Source organism: Myotis nattereri (assembly GCF_964212035.1).
Source record: "Myotis nattereri genome assembly, chromosome: 5".
Taxonomy (NCBI): Eukaryota; Metazoa; Chordata; class Mammalia; order Chiroptera; family Vespertilionidae; genus Myotis; species Myotis nattereri.
Genome location: NC_138080.1, coordinates 50,259,585 through 50,286,251, shown reverse-complemented (window position 1 = coordinate 50,286,251; position 26,667 = coordinate 50,259,585).

Sequence of the window (26,667 nt, the reverse complement as noted above, 5' to 3'; positions counted from 1 at the left end):
TTTTTCTTTGTCTGACTTATTTCACTTAGCACAATGCTGTCAATGTCCATTCATATTGTGCAAACGTCAGGATTTCCTTTTTATGGCTGAATAAAAATCCCTTTGTGTGTGTGCATAGAAAATTACATTTTATAATTGTTTAATCCATCAATGGGCACGTAGGTTGCTTCTTTGTCTTGGCTATTGTAAATAATGCTGCAATAAATATGGGACTGCAGCTATCGCTTAAAGATACTGATTTCATTTCCTTTGGATGTATATGGAGAAGTGGGATTGCTGGATCATATGGTATTTTTAATTTTTTGAGGAACCTCCATACTGTTTTCCATAATGGCTATACCAGTTTATATTAACACTAACAATGTATAAGGGTTGAGTTTTCTCTAACAGTTGTTATTTCTTGTCCTTTGGCTGATAGTTATTCTAATAGGCACGAGATACTGTCTTATTGGGGTTTTGATTTACATTTCCCTGACAATTAGTGATGTTGAACATCTTTTCATTAACCTGTGGGCTATTTGTATGGGGTTTTTTTGGGAGACATAGTTGCCCTTGTTAATTGTGTGTGTGTGTGTGTGTGTGTGTGTGTGTGTGTGTGTGTGTGTGTGTGTTAATTGAGTTGTGTGAGTTTCTTGTGTATTTTTAATATTAACCCCATATCAGATATATTATTTGCAAATATTTTCTCTCATTTAATAGGTTGACTTTTCATTTTATTGATTGTTTCTTTTGCTGTAAAAAAACTTCTTAGTTTGATATGTTTCCACCTATTAATTTTGTTGCTTGTGCTTTTGGTGTCATATAAAAAATTGTTGTCAGACCAACGTCAAGCAACTTTTCCCTATGTTTTCTTCTAGGAGTTTTCAGATCTTACATTCAAGTCTATAATGCATTTCAAATAAATTTTTGTGAGTGATGTAAGACTGGGGTCCAATTTCCTTCTTCTGCATGGACTATCTAGTCTTCCCAACACCATTTATTGAATAAATTATCCTTTCCCATCTAATATTGTTGGCTTCTGCCGGGGTCCAACCCCAGCAGGTCCAGGGGTTTCCAAAGGCGTAGACGGAGTCGGCGAAGAAGGAAGGACATGGAGACAGTGTTCAGTTGATCAGCAGCCTAGCCAGGATCTCCAGCCAGGATCTCCAGCCAAGTTCTGGTCTGGATCTCCAGAGAGGTTCTGCTGTTTATTGTCTTGTTACATCCGTATTTATACCAGTTGATTTTAATCCTGTCAATTTCTATTACAAAGGTTAGGGCGTTTCTTATCTCCATTCCAGGGAGTAAAGATTATGTAGCTTAAGCATGATTGTTTGTAGTTAAAGTAATTAACTACCCGCCTGGCACTTAGTTAAGGAGTTTCATCCCCTCCCTTGACTTCAGGGAAAAATCCCTACCTGGGGAAACAACCTTTCTCGGAGAGGTGACCTTGGTTAAAACACACAGCGCTAAGGGGAGCAAACATATTAAGAAAAGTATGCTATATACGCCAGGTCCCTTGAAACATATGCTGTGCAGATGTTTCTATCCTGCAGCGACTGTGTCAAGCAGCAAGGATGGACTGGCTTCTGGCAGGCTTCCTTGTCAAATATTAGTTGACTCTATATGTGAAGGTTTATTACTGGACTCTGTGTTTTCCATGGATCTATGTGACTATTCTTATGCATGAGCCATACTGTTTTGATTATCATAGTTTTGTAGTAGTTTGAAATCAGGAAGTATGATACCACTAGGCTCTTATAGAAATCCTTAGGGAAAAGATTAAAAACGAATGAAAGTTTTTGAGGGAAAGTGATTAAAAGTACATTTTATTATATTTTTTAATGTTTTATTTATTTATTTTTAAAGTTTATCTTTATTGTTGAAAGTATTACAGATGTTCCTTTGTTTTAGTGCTGGACTATCCTAAGGCAAATTTTTATTTATTTTTTATTTTTATTTTTTTAAAATATATTTTATTGATTTTTGACAGAGAGGAAGGGAGAGGGACAGAGAGTTAGAAACATCGATGAGAGAGAAACATCGATCAGCTGCCTCCTGCACACCCCCTACTGGGGATGTGCCCGCAACCAAGGTACATGCCCTTGACCGGAATCGAACCCGGGACCCCTCAGTCTGCAGGCCGACGCTCTATTCACTAAGCCAAACCAGTGCTGGCCTAAGGCAAATTTTTAAAATGTGCTTTAGGCAAAAGATTTTGAATATTGACATTTCTTGAAAAAAAAAAAAAAGTCATTCTGATGGCAAAAAAGTCAGAACTGCGTTAAACTTCCTGAAATTCATCTTAATGTTTATTATTGATCATCCTTTTAATTATATAAGAGGACCCAATAATATTAGGATCGCTAAAGGCATTAATAGGACTCAATTTCAATATTAGCCTTAAAAAGAATGTTTATTTTCTACATTTTCTGAACCAAGGATCTTTTACTTTTTATAATAAGAAGAACCAAAGAGTATCATATTTCAGATACTACAATAGGTATTTTATATGCATTATCTATAATCCATGTTTTCATGACGTTTTATAGATGAGGAAAATGAGAGAAGGGCCAGGTAACGTAGGAAGCTCCCTGGCCTGCACGCTGTCTGTCAGGTTGCACTGGCTCGCTCTGCGTGGCAGAAGATATGACTTCTTCTTCATCACACCCATCTTGCTAAGACAATTCCGATGCTGACTATGCAGCAGGATCGCATGTATTGCTCCAATCTGCCTAAATTGGCTACTGTGCAAAACTGAAGTGAAGCCCTAGCAGCTCAATCGAAAATCTATATGTTCCAACAGGGCGCCCACAGGGAAGCAGCAGATCTCTAATTTGGAACAATCAGCACAGCAGAGGCTGTGGCAGGCTGCTGTGAAGAAATATACAAAGTTTCCGTCATTGTGGTTGAGAGAAGAACTGAAATTTATTGTAGAAACGAAACATTTTCTTCAGAGTCGGTCATTGCATGATTCTGGATTCGGCGGCTAGGTTTCTTTTTTCAGGGTCTGGTTCTATTGCTAACTGGATAAATAAGGTTATTTCGTCAGAGACCAGGATTCAGTATTGATAAAGCTGTGGGTGAAATTTGAGAAAATGGCAGTTTCCATGACAAAACCAGCTTGATCCAATCAAGGATACTGGATAAGTCAAGTTTACCTGAGAAAGTTTAGAAGTAGCTAAGATGAATTGGGGAAAGGTTACAACTGTAATGTGTGGCATTTACTTCTTGGAAAGGTGGTCTACCTTAGTTTTTAAGAGTTACTTTTGGCTTCTCTCCTTGCAGCCGGCTGACGTGGCATGGGCCAGTGCCAGCCGTTCTCCTTTGGTGGCCCCGATGTATCCTGGATGCCCAGAAGGCATGCCGGTGCTGAGCTAGACCTGGGTACAGTGCCAAGGAGAACCCAACCTGTATATATCTGAAGTAGTTTCTGAAAAAATAGAAAGGGCGGTAAGAGTTAATAAAACATGTGGTAATTTAATCAATGTAAAATAAATATCTAGAAACCAGTGCCACCTATACCTGAAAGGTAGAATAACAACACTTTTCCTTTGTTTTAATTCATTAGAAAATTTCTTCTCTTTATAATGAACAAATTTAAGGCAGGCCTTTGCTTACTAAGCCAGTTCCCCCTGCTGAATCCTCGCCCCTCCCCCACTTCCTTAATGCATGCTCATCCCCTGAGATGCAGTAGTCCCCCTTGTGGCTGTTTCACTTATCTGCAGGAAACACATCATCACAAGAAGGAGGGTGAGTACAGTACAATAAGATATTCTGTGTGTGTGTGTGTGTGTGTGTGTGTGTGTGTGTGTGTGTGTGTGATCATATTCAAATAACTTTTATTATAGTACATTATTATAATTGTTCACTTTTTATTAGTTAATATTGCTAATCTCTTACTGTGCCAATTTATAAATGAAACTTTGTCATAGGTATATATGTCTAGGAAAAAAACACAGTATATAAAGGCGGTCCTCGAGTTACCATGGTTCGACTTAACGATTTTTTGACTTAAAGATGGTGCAAAAGGCATGTGCATTCAGAGAAACCATACTGCAAATGTTGAATTTTGATCTTTTCCTAGGTTGGCAAGATGCAGCATGATACTCTCTTGTGATGCTGGGCAGCCACAGGAAGATGATTTTGCCCCCGTGTAGCTCATGTACGTGTTCTGAGCACATTCAGGGTAGGCTCGGCTAATCTTATGATGTTCAATAAGTTAGGTATATTAAATGCTTTTGACTTAGGATATTTCCAGCTTACAGTTTATTGGGACAGAACCCAATCATAAGTCGAGGAGCATCTCTATGAAGTTCAGTACTGTCCATGGCCTTAGGAATCCACAGGGATCTCATAATGCATCCCCCTCAGATAACAGGGAGACTACTAGCCTGCTTGTCTGACAGACTTTTCACTTGATGCTTTCTTATCTCTTTCTGTGAATTTCAATGAAATCATAGCGATTGTGCCTATTATAATAGTTCAACTTGCTGCTGGTTCTGTAGTTACAAATGCACTAGCTCTCTCTCTATCATAGAACATGATGGTTTCCATAAGGCCAAGTATGCTTATCCTCTTATTAGGTTAATGAGGATCATCAGAGAAATTATTCATTTTAGGGGAACTGTTAGGGATTGTATCTCTGACCCCCAGGCCCAAACATGCCATTTAATATGAAATGAAACAAAGATTGCCCTTGTCCCCTAATATTCACTCTCCCCTTCCAGCACACTGAGAGTGAACGGACACTAAGGAAAAGGCTAGGACAGTATCTTTCTAACTTCTTTTGCAGCAAAGTGTGGTCATGTATCCAAAACTGTACTATGGGGATGGGAATGATCAGCTGCAAGGACCTGGATACCTGAAGCCTCAGCGCTGGAGAGCCCAACCCTGCACAGTCTATCTCTAGCCTTCTCAGTGAGAAATGAACTCTTATCTGTTTAAGCCACTGTCATTCTGGACCTTTTTACTCAAGAGTGAGCCAATTATAGGTGATTGATAAGGTAAAAGTGTTAATGTCTCAATGAACTACTGTTGGTTTTATTTAGAACTTACTAGTATGTCTTAGAATATTAGGGAAAATGGTGAAAATAGTTTAGCACAATACTTAATAAGTGAGCATTCAGCATAATAATTTTTACTAACTAAAATTAACAAATAACATTCAGAGTTGTATACTGGATTAAATTAAATGAGAATATATACAGTTCACTTGATTCAATACCAAGTAGATAGTGAGTGCTCAGTAATAATTATATTCTCCTTCTAAATAATGGCACTAGCTTTCCTTTTGAAAGCTCTTGCTATTTGCTTTTATTATAAATTTCATTACAAAATAAGGTAACAGAGACTCCCCCACCTGAAGCTGCCCCACTGTGAAAGCACTCACACTCTGATCACACGTCTCTAGAATAATTGTGTCCAAGCATGAAAATGGTTTCATTTCAAAGCAGCAATGCTGCCCCCGCAATGCTGCATAATTACACTAGTGGCCCTCCGTGAACCATGCCTTTGAGAATCGATACTCTGGTGTGGTGATCGCCCCTCCCACAATGACACTGCAAACGAGGCTTTATACATACTTGCATATTGGAGCTCGCCCTTTTGAAATGCTGCTGCCACCACTTGAGGAGGCTTGGACTGGCTTCCTTCAGGGGGAGAGGGCGCAGGGAGAAGAAGGTCCAGCTGTCCCAGCTCTCCCTGCAGAGCCCACTCCCACTAATCCTCCACTTGAAAATGGCTGTTTACTTGAGTCTCGGTGACATCAGCAGAAGAACCCAGAGTCATGAGGAATTATAAACCATTGTTGTTTTACACCAGTAAATTTTGGGATGATTTGTTGCTCAGCCATAGGTAACAGATACGTTCACACACAAGTATATTTTTATGTGTATGATGTGTATATAGTTTTCATAGTAAGAGATAGAATAAAAAGATAATTTTCTTTTTATTCTCTGATGTCACCTTAGCAAACACTCTTCCCCATCTTTTATCTGACAGCTAGAAATTAGAGGAAACTATTAGCTATTAAATTTGCGCACCGTATAAGCTCCAAACACACACTGACACTTTGGTTGCCTGTAGTAGGAGCTACCCACATAATAACACTTTTAAAATTATGGAAAAGTGGACTTTATCATAATGGACTTTAAGTATTTTGTATTTAAATTACAGAAACTTTAGTGGAAGCTAAAACCCAAAATAGGAGAGAGAGAGAGCGTGAATATGAGATTGTCACTCTGGCTATATTTTTAAGGAGCAAATAACTGAGGAAACAATCACACAACTCACCAGGCTACTTGCCCGTTTTCTAAGAGTTCCCTTTGTGTGTTTATTCCATTAGTGAAAGACAGTGCTTGGAGGCGACTAGATATTTCTAGCTGAGGAATTAATTTACAAGCCAGCAGAAGCAAGTTCTCACTTGCTTTTCTATCATGATAATCTGCTTTCAAGTCTGTTTTCTAAATGTTATATCTTGAAGTAAAGGATGATATCCATGCATGACTTACTTTATTCTTACATCAAAGCAACTTTTTTGTCCTCATAAATGAGTGGATTAAAACAACTTTACATCCGACCAGGTCAGGGACAGCTGAGCTCTCCAGCCAAAGGCCCCCTCATTCCTCAGCCTGCAGGCCCAGGACTCTGTCGCCAGAATCCACTGGAAGCACATTCTTAGATCCAACCCTCACCTGAGTTCATTGATGTCGGATTTGCCTCTGCTTGCCCTGCCTTTCTCCCCCAACCCAACAGTACCCGAATCTGCATGTGCAGCCCTCACATCCTGCACCATCGCCTTCCAGCCACTCAGCCCTTGAGATGAACATCAGAAAATATATTCTGATTCTAAAATACAGTGTCAGGGGATTTGAAATTATATTAACCCTATACACAGCGATACTTACTGTACAGTGAAATAGTTCTATGGATAGTGGGTTAAGAAATAACCATTCTCTCAGTGCATTTTAGAGAATATTATTTAGGAGCAAACAAAAACTTTAAATCTCCTAGGGCCACCTGGCTATGGAGGGAGCACAGGATAGTGCAAGGAAGCAGGAATGAAGCATGAGGAGCAAGAGAAAGAGAACTTTATCTCAGGGATTTTACCCTTTCAACATTTCCTGTGCTTGCCATGGCTCCACTCCCTAGTCCAGTGGTCGGCAAACTCATTAGTCAACAGAGCCAAACATCAACAGAACAACGACTGAAATTTCTTTTGAGACCCAAATTTTTTAAACTTAAACTATATAGGTAGGTACATTGTTATTAACTTCATTAGGGTACTCCTGAGCTGGCCTTTGCTAAAAACGTCCTCAATCTGATTGAGGTACGTTCGCTGAGGTCGACCCCTTCCAACTCTCCCATCCACACTCGACTTGTATACTTGTTTCATCTATCTCCTTTCATTCATCCTATCTATATGTCCAAATCATCTTAACCTACCTTTCTCAATCCTTGACACTACATCTTCTTTCACTCCACAACATTCCCTAAAACTAACTTAATAAACTTTACTTAAAGTTTTAAGTCTTAGTTAAACTATAGGTACGTTGAATAAAACTTGATATCATACTTAATAACGATATTATTTATTGATGAAATTAAATTCCTTACAATTTACCTTACAGTATCCATAAAATTAAATCATGACAATGACTGACAAACACTAATGTGAACAATGGCCTTGCATCTCCTTGGAAAGTTTGGGTAAGTCAGGTTTGTATGTTGTTTTTAATTTTAGGCACAATTCCAGGCTCTCATCAATAAGACAACGTCTCAATTTACTCTTGATAAGGTTCATGCTTGAAAATGATTGTTCGCATAAATATGTAGATCTGAATAGGGAAAGAACAGCAAATGCTAGTTTTTTTCAGTTGATTATATGAGTCAGGAATACTATTCCAGATGTTAAAAATCAACATATATTCCTTCTCCAGGTCTTTCAAAGCAGACCACTTGTGCTGTGAACTAAGTTCACATGTTTTTCTCCAATATTTCTATATCAGCACAAAGACGTTCAAATTCTGAGCTCCACAGTTCTTTGTTTTTTAAATCCAGCAATTGCATTTCAAAGTTGCCAATGTCAATATTAAAGGGAGAGAAATTTAATTCTGTTACAGGAGCACTGAGAGGTTTTTTTTTAACAAAGGCTAACGTCGCTTTGCTGTTTCTGAATTCCTGAAACCTGTTGAGAAAAGCTTCCCTCATATTTAAAAGTGTTGTTTTGAAATAGCAATTGTCAATATCAGAATTATTTTCTTGGCAATGTTTCAGCAGGCTTGGAAAGTGAATCAAAGTTTCTCTTTCAAAATCTTGAGCAAAAAGAGATCATTTGTTTTTGAATGAAATAACTTGTTCTAACATCGAAAAAACTGTTTCCTTTCCCCTGTAGTTTACGATTAAGCTGATTTAGATGAGACGTAATGTTACCATGAAATAAAATTTTTGGATCCACTGATCATTCATTAGTTCTGGATAGTGAACACCCTTCTCAAGGAGAAATGCTTTAATTTCTGTTAGTAAGGAAGTGAAACGTTTCAAAACGTTTCCTCTGGATAACCAACGTACCTTGCTATGCAGCAGAAGATCTGCGTACTCGCTCTCCATTTCAACCAAAAATTCTTTAAATTGGCGATGATTAGGAGCTTTAGCTCTAATGGAGTTGATAATGTTAATCACCAACTCCATAACTTTGCAAATTTCTTCTGGAAATGTCTGCGCACAAAACGCTTCTTGATGAGTGATGCAATGGTAAGTAAGTATCTCATGATTAATTTTTTTCTTTCAAAATAGCAACAAACTTGTTTCTTACGCCGGTCATACTTTTTGACCCGTCTGTTGAAATTGAGACAGTTTTATCGAGTGGAATATGATGTTTTTCAATGCACTCAATTACAGCATTTGCTATATCCTCTCCACGTGTTTGACCTTTGAGTGGCAATAATCCTAAAAGTTCTTCTTTAGGACCTGTAGATGAAATAAATCGTACAAAAAGTGAAACTTGCACTGTATCATTTATGTCACAAGACTCGTCAACTGCTATTGGTAAAGCTGAAACCAATTTAAGATCTTCGACTTGCTGGTTGGTTATATTCGAAGACATTTTGACTGTTCTATCTTTCACTGTTTTAGCAGACAATGGTAACTCTTTAATTTTTTTCAGAATATATGCTTTGTTCTTAAAAATCCCAAAATAGCTCTTCGGATGCATTTATAAAACAACTTTTTATGTATTCGCCGTCTGTATATGGTTTTCCTCTCTTAGCAATCTCTTGACTAACCACAAAACTTGCAATATTAACATTGTTGGAAGATTGCATCTAGTAATTAAATACAGAACTTGATTTTTCTTGACTCTTCTGAAGTTCCTCAACTGCTTTCTTCTTAGCATCACCGACAGGATATTTAGTACTAAATGACACGTGTTTAGTTGTAAAGTGTCTCTCCAAATTTGATTTCTTGTTATGCGCCAATTTTTCCTGACAAATAAGACAGGTCGGAAGGCCATTTAAGTTTTGAATAAATGCGAAAGTCTCGGTCCATTCAACTTTAAATTCACAGTTTTCATCTTCTGTTTTTCTTTGCTTCTTCTTTGTAGCCATGTCAAACAGGGCACCTAAAAAAATGTTTCATTTTATAATAATAAAGCCACCAACACAAAATAGTTACAATTCTTAAATTGATGACAAAAATACCTGTAGGATTTGCAGCTGGTTAGAAAAATATAGGTAACTATGCTTCGAGTAGGTACTTTTGTCACCCACGCGCGATTTGCGGACGCGACTAGCACTAACCACTGCACGTGAGACTGCTGGCTGACTGGCTCACTCAACTTGTGCATGAATCATGCGCGCTTCCCCCGCACTGTGTATCCCAAACAACTGACACCCCCCCACTTCTTCTAACGCCACTTCTTCAAAATAGACTCACCCAGGCCGAAAACTGACTTCTGCGCATGGGCCACGAAGTTTCAATCGCACTGTATGTGCGCGCCCACACATGGTATTTTGTGGAAGAGCCACACTCAAGGGGCCAAAGAGCCGCATGTGGCTCGTGAGCCGCTGTTTGCCAACCACTGCCCTAGTCAATTATCTTTGTTCCCAGGTTATACTGATAGGCAAGCACTTTCCCTAAAACTCCCATCACCCCCACTTCACTGCACTTGTTCCCATCCCTTTGTTTGATCCCTTTCCCAGTGATTTGCAAGAAATGGACCGTGGTTCCCTGGGGAGTGTGAAATTGCAGCTTTCTGGTGAAGCTGCCCAGATGAACATGATTACAATGTCAAGTCCCTCCTTTGCTCCTTTTCTATTATTAATATTAGCTAGCTAGTTACCATGGTAACAATAAGAGTTTACTGAGATTTGGAGCTATCCTTCTCTTCCTGGTAGAGAGGGAGACACACTTACAAATGGAGAATTTCCTTACAAATGTAAATGTTTACTTTTGCTCAGTTTTCAGAGCTTTGCCTGTGTCTGCTGTTTCTTAAAAATAACTGTTAGGCTTGATCAGCAATTGAACTGATACCCCTCCCCTGCGAACTGGCTTTTCAGGTCATTTCCCTATGGACATTCCCTTTGCTGAAAACCACATTTCACCTGTGGTGACCACATTCCATTATCTCCCCTCCGGGTATGCATAAAGAAGTCTCCGCCCAGAAAAAAGCCCGCCAAAAGTCCTTTAAAAGCCGCTGGATGATCGAATAAATTCGTAATCCCTCACCACTCTGGCTTCGTGCATTCCTCCTTCAGCGACCTAGCAATAACCAGCTTAAAATAATCAGTATACCAAAGAGGCATATTTTGGGGTGGAATATTTTTCTCCTCTACAGTCAGGATGCTAATTTTTTTTAATACAGCACAAGCACTTTGAAAAAAAAAGTCCTAGAATATACAAGAAACTATATTACAATGTTATTTGCATACCATCAATCTTCTGTTTGACTTCAAAAACATTATTTGAATAATTTGCATGAAAACAAGATCTTTGTCTTTTAGGAGTTTATCTCCTCCTGCTGCTATTTATCTTATACTGGATTATAACTTCAAGTGAGGGAAGAACAGTAGGAACAGATGAACTCGTAAAAATGAAAATCCTGTTTTTATGCAAATCTCTCTAATAATTAAAACAGAGAAATGGGGAAGTCATACACAAATTCTCTGACAAAATCCATTAGAGGTTTTGAAGAATAAGAAGGCTTTCATGTTTTGATTTAACATCTGAAGTCAGTGGAGTTTGCATATGTTACTTTGATCTTTAAAACCCTTTGTGGTCTTGTTGCTAGTGACTTTCAATGAGGCCTCTTAGGTTTCCTGCATTCCTCTTTGATAGATCCTCCCTTCCCCCAACTGCTGGGCAGAGTAACAGCAAACATGACGTAACCCACAGCCTGGACATACCTGAGTGCCTAACCATGTACCTTATATGGTTAAGGTACATTAAGCCACCAATCAGCACCTGCCAAATACCCTAAGCCCTTGTTCTTAAGTACCTGAGTGCCTAACCACGTACCTTATATGGACCGTACATTAAGCCACCAATCAGTGTGCGCCGAGTACCCTAAGCCCCCATTCCTTCCCATTCCGCCCCTCAAAAGAAGTGCTCACCTCTGCAGGGGGTTGCTGCTCTGCAGTTGCGAGACAGCCCGGCAGGTCTTTCCCCTAATAAAGCCTGTAATACCTGGTTTTCCGCTCCCAACTGATCTTTCCCTCTTTCTCAGAAAGGTTAAGGGGAAACTAAACATAATTGTTGTTCCTCATAGTTTTGTTTGCAAACATGTGTTATATTTAACGACGACAATAATAATGTGTGTGGTACACTTTTCAGACTGGCTGTGTCAGATCGGCCCTGGGAACATTTGACCTTTTCTTCTGCGGCATTGTCTTAATGTTATTATCAGTCCATTAGTGTAAGAAAAGCACCACTTTTATTTTTTTTTTAATTAAATCTTTATTGTTCAGATTATTACATTTGTTCCTCTTTTTTCCCCCCATAACTCCCTTCCTCCCAGTTCCCGCCCCACCCTCCGCCCTCACTCCCCACCCACTGTCCTCATCCATAGGTGCACGATTTTTGTCCAGTCTCTTCCCACATCTCCCACACCCCTTTCCCCCCCAAGAATAGTCAGTCCATTCCCTTTCTATGTCCCTGATTCTATTATAATCACCAGTTCATTCTGTTCATCGGATTATTTATTCACTTGATTCTTAGATTCACTTGTTGATAGATGCATATTTGTTGTTCATAATTTGTATCTTTACCTTTTTCTTCTTCTTCCTCTTCTTAAAGGATACCTTTCAGCATTTCATATAATCCTGGTTTGGTGGTGATGAACTCCTTTAGCTTTTCCTTATCTGTGAAGCTCTTTATCTGACCTTCAGTTCTGAATGATAGCTTTGCTGGATAAAGTAATCTTGGTTGTAGGTTCTTGGTGTTCATCACTTTGAATATTTCTTGCCACTCCCTTCTGGCCTGCAAAGTTTCTGTTGAGAAATCAGCTGACAGTCGTATGGGTATGCCCTTGTAGGTAACTGAGTTTCTTTCTCTTGCTGTTTTTAAGATTCTCTCTTTATCTTTTGCTCTTGGCATTTTAATTATGATGTGTCTTGGTGTGGTCCTCTTTGGATTCCTTTTGTTTGGGGTTCTCTGTGCTTCTTGGACCTGTAAGTCCATTTCTTTCACCAGGTGAGGGAAGTTTTCTGTCATTATTTCTTCAAATAGGTTTTCAATATCTTGCTCTCTCTCATCTTCTGGCACCCCTATAATTCTGATGTTGGTACGCTTGAAGCTGTCCCAGAGGCTCCTTACACTATCCTCGCATTTTTGGATTCTTTTTTCATTTTGCTTTTCCGTTTGGGTGTTTTTTGCTTCCTCGCATTTCAAATCATTGACTTGATTCTTGCGCTCCTCTGGTCTGCTGTCGGGAGTCTGTATAATATTCGTTATTTCAGTCCGTGTATGCTTAATTTCTAGGTGGTTCCCCAATATAAGATCGAGGGTCTCATTAGTTTTCTTGTAGATGTCATTAAGTTTATCGGCGGCTTCTAAACAGTTCTTGAGAGACCTTAAAAGTGTGGTTCTGAACTCTATATCTTCCATTGACAATTTTGTCCTGTTTCTTTGTCTCCGCATTTTGTTATGCTTCCTTGATGCAGCCCCTAGTGGTCTTTGTTCGTGGTCTTATAGTTAAATCTTGATTGTTGTAGCTAATTCTAGGGAGGGTTTGACCTCCAGGCCAAGTGGCTATGAGAATCAGCTGTGTCAGCAGTGAGAGAACTTCTGTCCTCTAGGGAGGTGCTAATCTGGCGTTTGCCTGAGGCTATCCGGCAAATGCCTCTGTGCAGGGCTTGGGCGGGGCGGGTCGCACAGGATCAACAGGGTGGGCCTGAGAGAGCAGTTATGGCAGCTCTCAGTCCTGTCCCCAGGGGCTCTGCCTCTCTGAGTCCCAGCACCCGCTGCAAACCTCGGAGAGAAAGCTGCACTCGCTCTGACCGAAGCCAGGCAGACCCGCTTCTCCCGTTTGAGTCTGGGTCCCTAAAGACTTGCCTGTATCTGGAGCTCAGAGTCTGCGACTCCCTCCCGATTGAAAACACCAACCGCGCCCTCCGCCGCCAGCCCGCTCCGCGCACTCCGCACCTCAGAATTTGACTTCAGCACTTCGCCTCCTCTGAGTGTCCGTATGCGTTTCTCTTTCCTCCTAGTTGTAGGACTTCCACTCAGCCAGCGTTCCTGTGGTTCTGGGTGATGTCCGTTCTGTCTTTTAGTTTCACTTTTGAAGTAGTTGTTCAAAGCAGCAAACTCCGGCGTTAACCTATGCCGCCATCTTGGTTCTCTCCACCACTTTTAGATTAAACCAGTTTAACTGTGAATTACTCAAACAGAATGTTAAGAAGAAAAGAGTACATTAACGAGGGCACCAACATTGCTGACATTTGGAGGAATGACTTCCTTCTACTCTTGCCCTCCTCTCGTTTCTTCGTTTGTTCACCTTGGACATGCTGCTTTTACCAAACGAAAGGGGTCGGTTTGCCTGGGTGCATCAAAGCCGAAAAGGCACAAACGGGAGTTTGCAGCAAAGAAAGGAAGGGTTTATTAGTTGAGGAAGTGGCTCCGCCTCGAGACAAGTTAACTGATGCTCAAAGACATGGTCCCCTGATGACTTCCAGGGGATGGGTTGTATAGGGGGCAAATCATTAACCATGATTACTAAGGGAGTTAGGGCTGTGGTCTCTACTAATTGGTCAGGGTATCTGGTCTTGAGGTCAGCTATGGTGTTGCTTCATCTAGTTTTGCTGCTTTTCTGGGTCTGGAGCTGAAACACAACTGAATCCTAGACGCTATCTCTACTAGCCCTGGCCACGTAGCTCAGTTGGTAAGAATGTCATTCTGATATGCCAAGGTTGTGGGTTCAATCTCTGGGCAGGGCACATACAAAAAGCAACCAATGCATAAATAAGTGGAACAACAGATTGATGTTTCTCTCTTTCTCTCTCTCCCTCCCCCTTTCTCTCTCTCTCTCTCCTCCTTTCTCCCCCTCTCTCCTTCCCTCCCTTCTCTCTTTCTAAAATCAATAAATAAACAATTTTTAAAACTGCAACAATAGATGTTATCTCTGGTGTGACCAACACTCTGTCTGTGGAGGTTTTGTTCCTAAAATTATTTGATGCCAACCAGAACTGCATTGTCCTGAGGCTTAATGATGACGGAGTGCTCCTGTAAGGGGGAAGGAGGCAGGTGAGTCAGGGTGCTGAATGAGGCCAGTTTGAATCAAAAGGAAAGAAAGGAGAAAAGTTCATATTAAAGAAATAAAGTTTCTACACAATTACACCACTTTTCCTTTATTCTCATGCTCTTCTATTCCCTTCAGATTTAGGGCAAACTATTTTTGCCTAAACTTTTTTTATTAATGGTACAACTTTAGGTAATAATCAGAACTTTACTAGCCTAACACCTTTTGTGATCTGATTCCAAAAAAAAGCGAATTTTAATTAGTGTGCTTCTTGGTGCCATAGAATTGGCTATCGCCAGTAGAGAACACATTCCTTTTTTGAAAAACCTTTTCCAAATAAGCTCTCTGACTGACCACTGGATGTTAACAAAGTTCTATGGTGTGAGACAGGCAATTTAAGAACAGTAATAATGAAAGGTGAAGAAAGAAAAGACTTCCTGTGCCAATGACAAAAATGAGATTAAAAAAATATGTCTTCTAAGCTTTTATTATTTTATTAACACTATCTTTCCCTAATTTAAAACTTCCAGTGGATTTGAAAAAAATAGTGAGAACTGAAGGGAATGTATGATTAAAGAATAATTCTTGGTTGCATATCTACAAAAAAATTTCCTATAGCAAGTATTTGTTACCTCTTCATCCAGTGCATTCTATGCTGGGTCATAGCATGGTCACTCAATCCCATCTACTCTAATTCCCTGCAGAGCTATTCCATAAAGTACATAAGTCCAAAATAGGGGATTGAGCCCACAACCTGGGCATGTGCCCTCACTGGGAATTGACCTGTGACCTCCTGGTTCATAGGTCGATGCTCAACCACTGAACCATGCCAGCCAGGCTATGAGGTTTGTTTGTTTTTAGATGAGATTAACATTTAAATCAATCTAACTTTTAAGTAAAGCAGATTGCCCTCCATAATATGAGTGGGCCTTGCCTAAATAGTTGAAGGCATGAATAGAACAAAAAGACTGGCCTCCCACAAGCAAGAGATAATTCTCTAGTAGATTGCCCTCATCTGAAATGTCAGTTCTTTCTGATTCTACAGCAGACTGTCTTCAGATTCAAATTGGAATGTTGGCTCCCTTAGGTCTCCAGCCTGCTGGCCTACCCTGCAGAGTTTGGACTTGCTAGCCTTCATAATCACAGGAGCCAATTTCTTATTCTCTCTCTCTCTCTCTCTCTCTCTCTCTCTCTCTCTCTCTCTCTCTATATATATATATATATATATATATATATATATATATATATATGTTATTGGTTATGTTGTTCTAGAGAACCCTAATACAAGTGGGTTTCATTGAAACTTCAGCTATTAGATTATTCTATTTCCATTTATCAATCATTCATACTTTAATTTCTCCTAATCTCTACTAAATATCTTTCATTAAATCTTTCTAAAAATATTGACACAGAGTAAAATATTTACACACTATACTCAGATGTGCAAAAGGTTAGTTTTCTTTTTTTGTTTATAAAGATCCCTCTACTTCTGGCTGTTGTTTCCATTTAGTCCTGGGGTAGTCTACCCAGTAGTTTTTGTTTTCTTTTTTTACATTTTTATTGATTTCAGAGAGGAAGGGAAAAGGAGAGAGAGAGAGAGAGAAAGAGAGAGAGAGAGAGAGAGAGAGAGAGAGAGAGAGAGAGAGAGAATATCATTGATTGGCTGCTTCCTGCACACCCCCTACTAGGGATAGAGCCCACAATCCGGGCATATGCCCTTGACTAGAATCGAACCCAGGACCTTTCAGTCTACAGGACGACCCTCTATCCACTGATCCAAACTGGCTAGGGCCACCCAGTAATTTTTGATACAAGAACATTTTACTTCTGCCACAGTGACCAGTAGCTCAACCCATTAGCAAGCTTGCTAGCCAAGTAACATGTGCTTTCATTTAGAGTTTCACCTTGAATACATGGGAATTTGGATACATTTTGTACTACGCTTGGACCTAGGGAGATTTTGGAATGCTACCTCCTAACCACCCGCTGCCTAAAAATGACATACTAGTACCTTTATATTACCACTTCGTGTTGGTGAGAGGAGTTAGTTTGACACGCAGTAGACGGGGCAGGGGTCCAGTGGCGCACAAAGGCAGGTGGAACATAGGCAGGGGAAGACACAGCAGTTTGAGCAGCAGAACCACAGGAACCAACCATGCAGAAATAATAGAATGGTTTTGGACTCAGAGCAGGAGGCATGTGACACCAAGGGAGGGCCTGCAACAACAAGCTGTAGTGAGGCATAGGAACAGGGAAAGTTCAGGTCTGTTGCTGGACAAGAACAATAAGGGATTCAATCATTTGGCAACACAGGTACGTACAGAGCAGGCTTGTAGCACATTGACCAACTAGCTTCATAGGCAACCCATTATTTGGGCTCCCTTTCTGTTCGGGGAGTGTTAATCTGCTTGTAATAAATTTTCCATGCTTTTGCTTAAATCTTCTGGTCTGCAGTGCTCATTCTTCAGTGTTGCAACACATGACCCCAGGAAAAATACCTCAGCTCACCATTCTGGTTATCATTGGTGTGAAGTGCCTTTCAAAGAGGTGTTTTCTATGAGATGGGAGTCGGGTGCAAGAGCCATCTGAATCAGATGTTCAGTGAGGTCTCTATCTTCTCAACACAAGCCAGGGATGAGGGGATACCGAACATATTCCTTTTAGTAACATCTTCTCATCTTCCCCAATTTCCTCTGTCTTTTAGATTTTCCCCTTACTTTGTTGAGAACTTCTATGCTATTTTACTTTCTTTGGCTATATGCTGACGTCTAGGTAAACTCTATTCATACTTTTTCTAGGTAATAAACTTCGTAGTGTAGCCTTAGTGACAGAAAGAGTTATGAGAGGCAAACTGGATTAATAAGAAGAGAAAATACATTGGCTTAATATTTTTAAAACATGATTCCTGTTACATTTCGATAGTCACAATATTTCCTTTGGTCACTTGGCCATTATATTATATTGCTACATTTATATCTCATGAGTCTACTAAAAGGAATTGAATTCTTTCTTCTTTAGGTTTTACTGGGAGTTGAATCTGAATAAATAAAAACAAATCAATATTCTATAGATTCTACACTTGAAATATAAAGATTTGGGATTCTGTGAAAGGTGGCAGTACATCTTTCTTAAAATTACAAAACTTCGTAAACTTTTCCTTAGGTATGTGGTTCTTTAACAAAATATTACCTTCAAAATGATTAAATGTTATTTAAGGGCAATATGATTAACTGGAATCATCAAGCTATGCCAATGGCTCTTAAATTTGAGCTAAATATTGTAAAGTCTATTAATTTCTATCACTATATTCTGTGCTTGGCATATAATGATGATATACTTATTATTTTTAAATATTTCAGAAATTGAAGTACTTCTGTTATGAATTTTTTTGAAGCATGTATTAAATAGGGTTTTTGATGCAAGTGAACTTTTCCTTGAGGAATATTCTGACCTCAGCTGCTGGTTGAAAAGAAGAAAGAAAAGCTAGGTTTTATACCTAGCATTTAATGTTCTGTATCCAAGGAAGCATGGGAAGTCAGTTCTGCTTGAACCAAGAGGTTCTAACCTGGAACTTGGGTGCCACAAGAGTAAAACATGGGCCACTCCTGAAGTGAGGTGGGTGACAACCCAGGTGTGGGCAATAGAAACAGAAGAACCACAGATGTATGGGAATCTGGGTCTTAGGTAGAGGATTATTGAGTGCTAGACATGATGTAATGTTCTGATTAATTACATTGGGGTCAGAGAGGGCTACAATCCCAGTGGGGGACAAGATAAGCTACTGATAGCTTTTACTAGAGGTGAGAAAATATGGCAAGAGTAAAGGAAAGCTGTGGCTTAAGGGAAGGGAGTGATTAAGACATCTTCCCATAGTGTGGTCCTCACCTTGGCAGAATGATTCATTCTACAGTCCATCTGCTAGCACGTCTATGGTCCTCTGGATCTGGATCAGATATTGTTAAGCATGAAAGTTAAAGATACATATCTGAGAAAGAGTGGTGATTATCAGAGAATAAGAACAGGTATTTATCCCAAACCACCAATCAGAAAGAATATATGCATCTCCATGTTCATAATAGCATAACTTACAAGAGCTACAATCTGGAAACAGCTTGAGTGCCCTTTGGTACATGAGTGACTAAAAATGCTGTGGTACATTTACACAATGGAGTGCTATGTGGCTGTAATAAAGAAGGAGCTCTTTCCATTTGCAACAGCATGGATTTGGAAGTTATTATGTTAAGCGAAAGAAGCTAGTCAGAGAAAGACAAATATCACATTATCTTACTTATATGTAGAATCTAATGAAAAAACAACAACAACTGATGAACCAGATAGATCCAGAAACAGGATGAATGGAACAGACTGACAGATCTGAGAAGAGAGGGGAAAGAGATTAACCAAAGAATTTATATGCATACTAGAGGCCCGGTGCACAAAAATTTGTGCACTCAGGGGGGGGAGAGGGGGGGTCCCTCAGCCCGGCCTGTGCCCGCTCGCAGTCTGGGACCCCTCAGGGGATGACCACCTGCTGGCTTAGGCCGCTCCCCGGGGGATTGGGCCTAAGATGGCAATCAGACATTCCTCTGGCAGCCCGGCAGCCCTCGGGAGATGTCCACTTGCCAGCGGGGAGCAGGGCTAAACTGCAGTCGGACATCCTTAGCGCTGCTGAGGAGGCAGGAGAGGCTCCCACCACCACCGCTGTACTGGCAGCCATCAGCCTGGCTTGTGGCTGAGCAGAGCTCCTCCCATGTGAGAGTGCCCTGACCACCAGAGGGCAGCTCCTGCATTGAGCGTCTGCCCCCTGGTGGTCAGTGTGTGTCATAGTGACCAGTCATTCCCAGTCTTTCTGCTGTTAGGGTCAGTTTGCATATTACCCTTTTACTATATAGGATAGAGGCCTGGTGCACTGGTGGGGGCCGGCTGGTTTGCCCTGAAGGGTGTCCCGGGTCAGGGTGGGGGTCCCACTTGGGTGCCTGGCCAGCCTGGATGAGGGGCTGATGGCTGTTTGCAGCTGGTCACACCCCCTTCAAGGTGGGGGTCCCCACTGGGGTGCCTGGCCAGTCTGGGTGAGGGGCTGAGGGCCGTTTTTAGGCTTGCGGGTGACTGAAGCTCCCAACCTCTCCTTTTATTCTTCTTTTTTTTTTAATTCTGGGATTTATTTACCTTCTATGGCTGTCACTGGAGCTGAGAGCTGGCTTTACCTCTGAGGCTTGGCTCCAGCTCTGAGATCTCGGCTGCTGAAAGCAGGTATCTGCGTTTGTTTGGCTTATATAATTGAAACACTGTTGCAGCTCCAGCTCTGAGGCCTTGGTGGCTGAAAGCAGGTTTCTGGGGATTGTTTAGCTTCTATAATTGCAACATAGTTGCTTAAAGTGCAACTCAGAGCTGGGCGGCAACAGGCAGGGAACCTTGGCTTCCTCCATCACTGGAGCAAGCAAGCCTCCTGTTTGCTTTAGCCCCCTGGCTGCAGGCCGCCATCTTGGTTGGCAGTTAATGTGCATATCGCCCTGATTAGCCAATGGGAAGCGTGTCGGAGGTACGGTTAATAGACATGTTTGTCTATTATTAGATAGGATATGCATAACGTAAGGACACAGACAATAGTGTGGTGAAGGCCTGGGGTGGGGCAGAAGCTGGGTGGAGGGAGGCAAAGGGGAGAAATGGGAGACATCTGTAATCCTGTCAACAACAACAACAACAATAATAAAAAGAACAGATGTTTCAAATGTAGACATTCTTCTAGTTCATCAAGTCGTCATTATAAAGTTGATCTTTGTCATCTCTAAAATGTTTGCCATATTTCTCCACTACAAAGGTACCATTTCCCCTTTCCTTGCATTAGTTTTTGTAAATAGCTCACTAAGTCCAGCCCACATTCATATGGAGGGAAACTAAGCTCCACTTCCTGGAAGGGGTTATTTACATACATTTGGGCATCGCTTTATGCATGCCATATATTTAATCCTCATTCCAACCCTATGGGCTATATGAGCTGATATCATCACCCTGAACCTACAGATGAGAAAACTGAGGCACATGGGGGCCATGTAATTTCTTAAGGTTACCCAACTGGATTTAATAAGGAACATCTGGTTCCATTAGGCATTCATTAGCCCCTACTACTGCTATTGTTCCCTTCAGAGCCTGATTAGTATAAGCAACTTGGGAAATCAATTATAAAAAGAATGTAAACCTTAGGATTCCCTATTCTATACCATTAGAAATAAGAATAGAGAAACTATTCAATTTCTTGGTGTTCTTGAAATATTTGAATACTTGACCACTATTTCTATATGATAATTATATGTTTCCTAAGGTTAAAAAAGATCTTTAATGTACATTTGATCACTTACTAACACTTACTAACTTAAAGAATTAGGAGAAAATACAAAGGGTGTGCATTTTCCATTTTATAGCTGTTATTATATCAATTCTATTAGCATTATTCTCAGTTTTAATGACTCATGTTTAATTGAAATTATTTATGAAGTTAACATGATATTGTATATTATAATATGTTTGAATAAGCTGATCATCCACAAATATGGCTCATTCTACTTTGTTTACTATTTTTATATTTTTTATTTGGAGATTACCTGTAATGAGGAGAATGTGTCTATGACATTCTAAAAGCATAAACATTATCTATAATAATAAAAGCATAATATGCAAATCGACTGGACATCCTTCTGGACGACCATCAGGATGAAGCCAGGGCCGCAGCTGCGAAGGCCTACTCTTGCATGAATTTCATGCATTGGGCCTCTAGTTGTTAATAAAAATATATATTGTTATTATGCAAAGTGAAATAAGCCAGTCAGTGAAAGACAAATATCATATGATTTAACTTATACGTAGAATCTAATGATCAAAATTAACTAACAAAAAACTAGAAAGAGACTCATTGATTCAGAGAACAGATTGACAGCTGTCGAAGGGTGGAGGATGGGGGGCTGGGTGAAAAAGGTAGAGGGATTAAGCAAAAAAACCCCAACAAGAGCTATACACAATATGGTGATTACCAGATGGAAAGGGTCGGGGGAGGTAGGAGAGAGTATAGGGGTGATAAATGGTGATGGAAGGAGATTTGAATTGAGATGGTGAACACACAATACAATATATATGGTTGATGAATTACAGAATTATACCCCTGAAACATATATCATTTTATTAACCAATATCACCCAATACATTCAATAAAAAAACAAAAAATTAATAATAAAATGGCAGTCTTAGAAAAGAACAGTATATTGTTTGGGGTTTCTTTTTAAGGTGATGAAATGTTTTAAAAATTGACAGTGTGATTGCTGTGCAGCTCTGAATATACTAAAAACCACTGAATTGTATGCTTTAAATGGGTGAAATAACGAATGTGTGAATTATGTCTCATAAAGCTATTAAAAAAGAATATTGTTTAATCTTATCACAATAATGACAGTGTATAAGATATTTTTGCCTTAGAGCAGCACACTGTGAGGAGGCATGTTTATTTCAGCTTTCTAGATTGTACCTCCTCCTTTGCCATCAGTAGGCAGCATCAGCCCAGGGAACCCTTGTGGTGGTGGCTACCAGTTAATGGGCCCTAATGTGCCAGGCCCAGTGCGGAGCATTTTATATACATTCCTTCATTTAATTCACCAAGAGAATAGATGTTAGTGTCTCTGTTAACAGATGAGAATGCTGAAACTAGAAATGTTTATAGAAATAATTTAACGTCATCCACACAACTGGTAGTACAGCCAGGAAGTGAACCAGGTCTGCCTGATTTCAAATACCATCGTCGTAACTTTAAATTTCTATTCTTTCCTGTGGTTTCCTATTGTTGTGATGTTCCCCTTCATTGAGTTGGGACATAGATTTAAATGATCAACAAGGTTCCCTCAAGTAGGGCCCTTTTCCTCTGTTAGATGTATTCTTTTCCTCCTCCACCTTCTCTTCCTCCTCCTCTTCTTTTGTTTCAGGCTGAAAACGGGAAGAGAATGAACGTTAGAAAAAAGTAGAAAACAGAATACATAATTCAGGAGTAATGGCAGCTTAATTAAATTCCGTCTCCTTTCTGGAAGTTTTATAGAGGAAAAAGACATGGTCTTGGATGTGAGTGTGCTATAAAATCTTGCTTCTAATTTGTAAGGACAGGCTTCCTTTTGAAGGTTGCCATCTGTCTGGAACTGGTTCAGGGTGGCCCTCCATCACTGCAGTTATGGTGGGACATTCTGGAACAGACACTGGGAGGTAATTGTCACCTGGATTGTGGATGGGCAGACTGTCTTTTTTTCTTCTAGAAATAGTGTCCTCCTTAATGTCTATGAAGGCACCATGGCATTTCTGTCACTTGAATCTTATTATGATCAAATAATACATTAACTCTTCATTAAGTGCTCCTATTCACAGAGTGCTGTTGTCCAGTATTGGGGCCCAAACCCCAAATTTTATCAGCCTCTCTACCACCACCCAAATAAATATGTAATCTAAGTACAGATGTTTGCTTTGAAAATGAAGCTGCAAGACAAATCTCTTAGTTCATCCCTGCCTTGCCCTCCATAGAAGGAGCTGCTCATTTTTTCTCGCAGGGAACTTTTGGAGCTGCCACTGCTGTGGTGGGTATTTCGGGAGAACACAAACCTTATAAATATGATCATTTCCCTCAATGAACCTATAATCTAAGTGGAAAGTAAGCAAGGCAGCACCCCGCGGGCAGTGGCACGAACTGGACTTGGGCTCTGGGACTGGACAACTAGGGGACACACTGATCACCTTAGAGCCAGGAGAGCTGGCCCAACCCGGACCCTCTTCTGTGCTGCCCCAACCTGCCCAGGCTGGGCCCCTGAGGTCCTGGGCAGAGAGTTCTCTCCCAGCCTGGGGGCAGGGGAACTTAAGGGGGTCAGGCTAGGCCAGTGTTACAACCTGCAGTTAGTTGCCTTTCTGTGGCCCCTGAGCTCCGATGCTTCAGGTGGGAGGAGGTGGGGGCTGCAGTGAGGGTGGACGGGAGTAGAATTTGTGATCCCAAATATGTCTTTTTGGCATATTGATTATTTTAGGCTGGTTCTTTTTAAGAAACTGCAGACACAGGGAAAACTCTGACAACTGAGACATTTCTGTTTATACAGGAAACATTCTATTGTAAGAGTGTCACCCTGTCTATACTAGGAAGGGAAGGATGACTAAAGCTCTAGAAGGCACCTATTTAGATCTGCGTTATAACCTTACCCTTTTTTACTGTGCTTTCCCTGATAATCTCCCATAACTGCTCCCCCTCCCCACTTTTCACTTTTCTTTTGGCTGGAAATTTTATTTAAGGTAACGACTTGAGCCATTTTGGGGAGTTTGTTTTTTTGGTTCTTTCCATGTATACAAGAGATATACATGTTATTAAGTTTTTTGTTTTTCTCCTGCTAATTTGCATTTTATGACAGGGAGGTTCTCAGTCAAGAACCTTGAAGAGTAGAGGGAAAATTATGTTTCCTTCCCTACCAGGGAAGCAGCACCTGTTCCCAACACCCTTTCCTGGCCCAGCTCCACAGGTCCAGGGAAGATGGCGATGGGCAGCCAATGACACAGGGAATTTTCTGGAAAGAGGATGCAGAAGCCCAAGTCTCCGTGGGGGGCTCTGAGGCCAAGGAGAAAATGGGCTCTCTTCCACACTGCCTGGAGGGCAGGATGGCGCAGGGCTCTGTCCCTGTCCCAGGAGGAGCCCTGGTGGGAAATGCCAGTACTGTCACAAGGTCAAGGGCCACAAGGTGAATGTGAGTCCAGAAGCATTGACAAGAAGAGTGAGGGTCAAGACCCAGCCTCTGGAGTTCAAGACCCAGATTTCAATCCTGGTTCCACCATTTGCTGTCTGTGGGACCAGGCTTCAGTTTTCCTCTCTATGAAATGAGGGAAGAATAGTACTCACATCACAGGATATTGTGAGGAGTAAACATGTCAGTAAGTACATCATCTAAAGTGTATAGAACAGTTCCTGACAAGTTGCAACCATGTGTTAACCACTGTTATTACTTCCGGGAGGAGACACAACCTCACTTTGAAGTGCTCAGGGGAGCTGCTATGAAAAAGGGAATCACTTGCACTGGGTTTGCACAAAAGGTTCAGATTTGAATGGAAGGGACTTCTTAAGTCAAGGGACTAGAACACTATGTGTCAAAAAACACATGATTTTGTTATTGTTATGCTGCGATGAATTTTGTTTCTTCTGTCTTATCCAATCAGGGTTCCAGGTAAAAGCTATGAGCACCTACTATCAATTTCTAATGGTGGGAAAGAGAGAATCATTGCAGCTAAGTATTTCACAGTAATTTCTAATAATAATAATTATTAAAGGTAATAATCAACATGAAGCATTTGCAATGGGCCAGGCATTGTTCTATATGCTTTACCTATGTTTATGATCTCAAATTTTCTCAAGAGTTTTAAGAAGTGTTTTATTTTAATTTTTAACAATTCATTGATAGGCACAGGGCGGTTGGGGACCTTGCTTATGGTGACTCTGTTAGGAAATGGTGGAGAAAGAACGTCCAAGAGGAAGTCGAGCTCCAGAGCCTTTATTGAATTTAAATCTTTAATAAGGGAAGGAGATAGTCCTTCCAGGGTGTAGACTGGGGAGATGTGAGGCACTCAGATTTTGGTATCCTTAAAACCAGATTACGTAGGCTACTTTCTGCTCTGTCCCTGGGTATTCAATGTCCTGGTATTGAAAGCTGGGAAACAGAATAGACTAACCAATCTCATGATTCCAAACCATAGCATCAAATGTATAAAGCTACCAAATTAATAAGTACAGGAGTAATTTTTCTATTCTATTAAAAGAATTTCTAATATGTAACAGTTGGTTTAAAAATATTAGTGTTTTTCTGGTCATATTTCATTTTACACACTCACGTTCTGCTTTGTTTTGGGTAGCGAATTATGCTCAGAGACTAAAATTGTCTTTGTCAGTAATTTATTTAGCACAGGATCACTGTGGGAATTATAATTTCACAAGTCAGTAGCATACAGGACAATGTCTCTTAATAAGCCAAGAAAGAACAGCAAGCAGAGTTTAAGAGAAATAAAGTTCACATTTAATTTGAGGTGTACCCTTTTATGAGTTGGTTCCCAGGAGAGTTGACTTACCCAACGGAGTGGATACCCAGCAGCCAGCACAAGAGTGAAAGTTCTTTGTTGCCAGGGCCTGTTGCTAGGGAAGGAAGGTGAAGGTTGGCAAGCAAGATCATCTCCTTCACGGGGCCACTGCATGGTTTTCGTCACTGTCAGCAGGTAAAGCGTCACGCTACCCAGGCGGAAGCTAATACCCCAAGGTCTCGGAGAGCTATTTAGGTCAGTAAAGAGTCACTTGCCCAGACTCACACTCCGGTATTTATAGTGTAAATGCCCCTGGTCATAGTTGCTTCTCCACATGTTCTTTCTGATTAGCCCTCTCCTCCCCCCCCCCCCCCCATGGGACAACCCCACATGTGGGCTGCTGAGTGCTTACCAACAACCACAGACGTCGATGATGACGACACCCTAACACAGCAACTTCACTCATATAAAAAACACTTTACTTCGTTTTTGTCATAAGTGGACCTGAAATCATATCAAACCAGTAAACAACACATTCACACATGCACATACCCACTTCTCCACACAGTCTCAAAGGCTGGCTTAGGGCTGTGCATTTTCCTGGCTGGTTGGCTACTAGACCTGGTCTGGAGACAGAAATATGAACTAAGATCCCTCAGGAGGACCCTTTCCAGAACTCTGATTCTTAGGTTGTATAGCAACCTGAGATGGGGAGGAGAGGTAACTCTTGGAATAGCGTCACACTCCATTTGTCATTTCATGTTCTTGACCCAGAAAAAGAAGCTATTTGGATGCAGTGGCTGGAGCTTTCACTAAGTAAACAAATAAAATTAATGGAGCATAGTGTTTGGCTCTGCATGTGTGTCTTTCCATCACAATGTCATATGTCATGA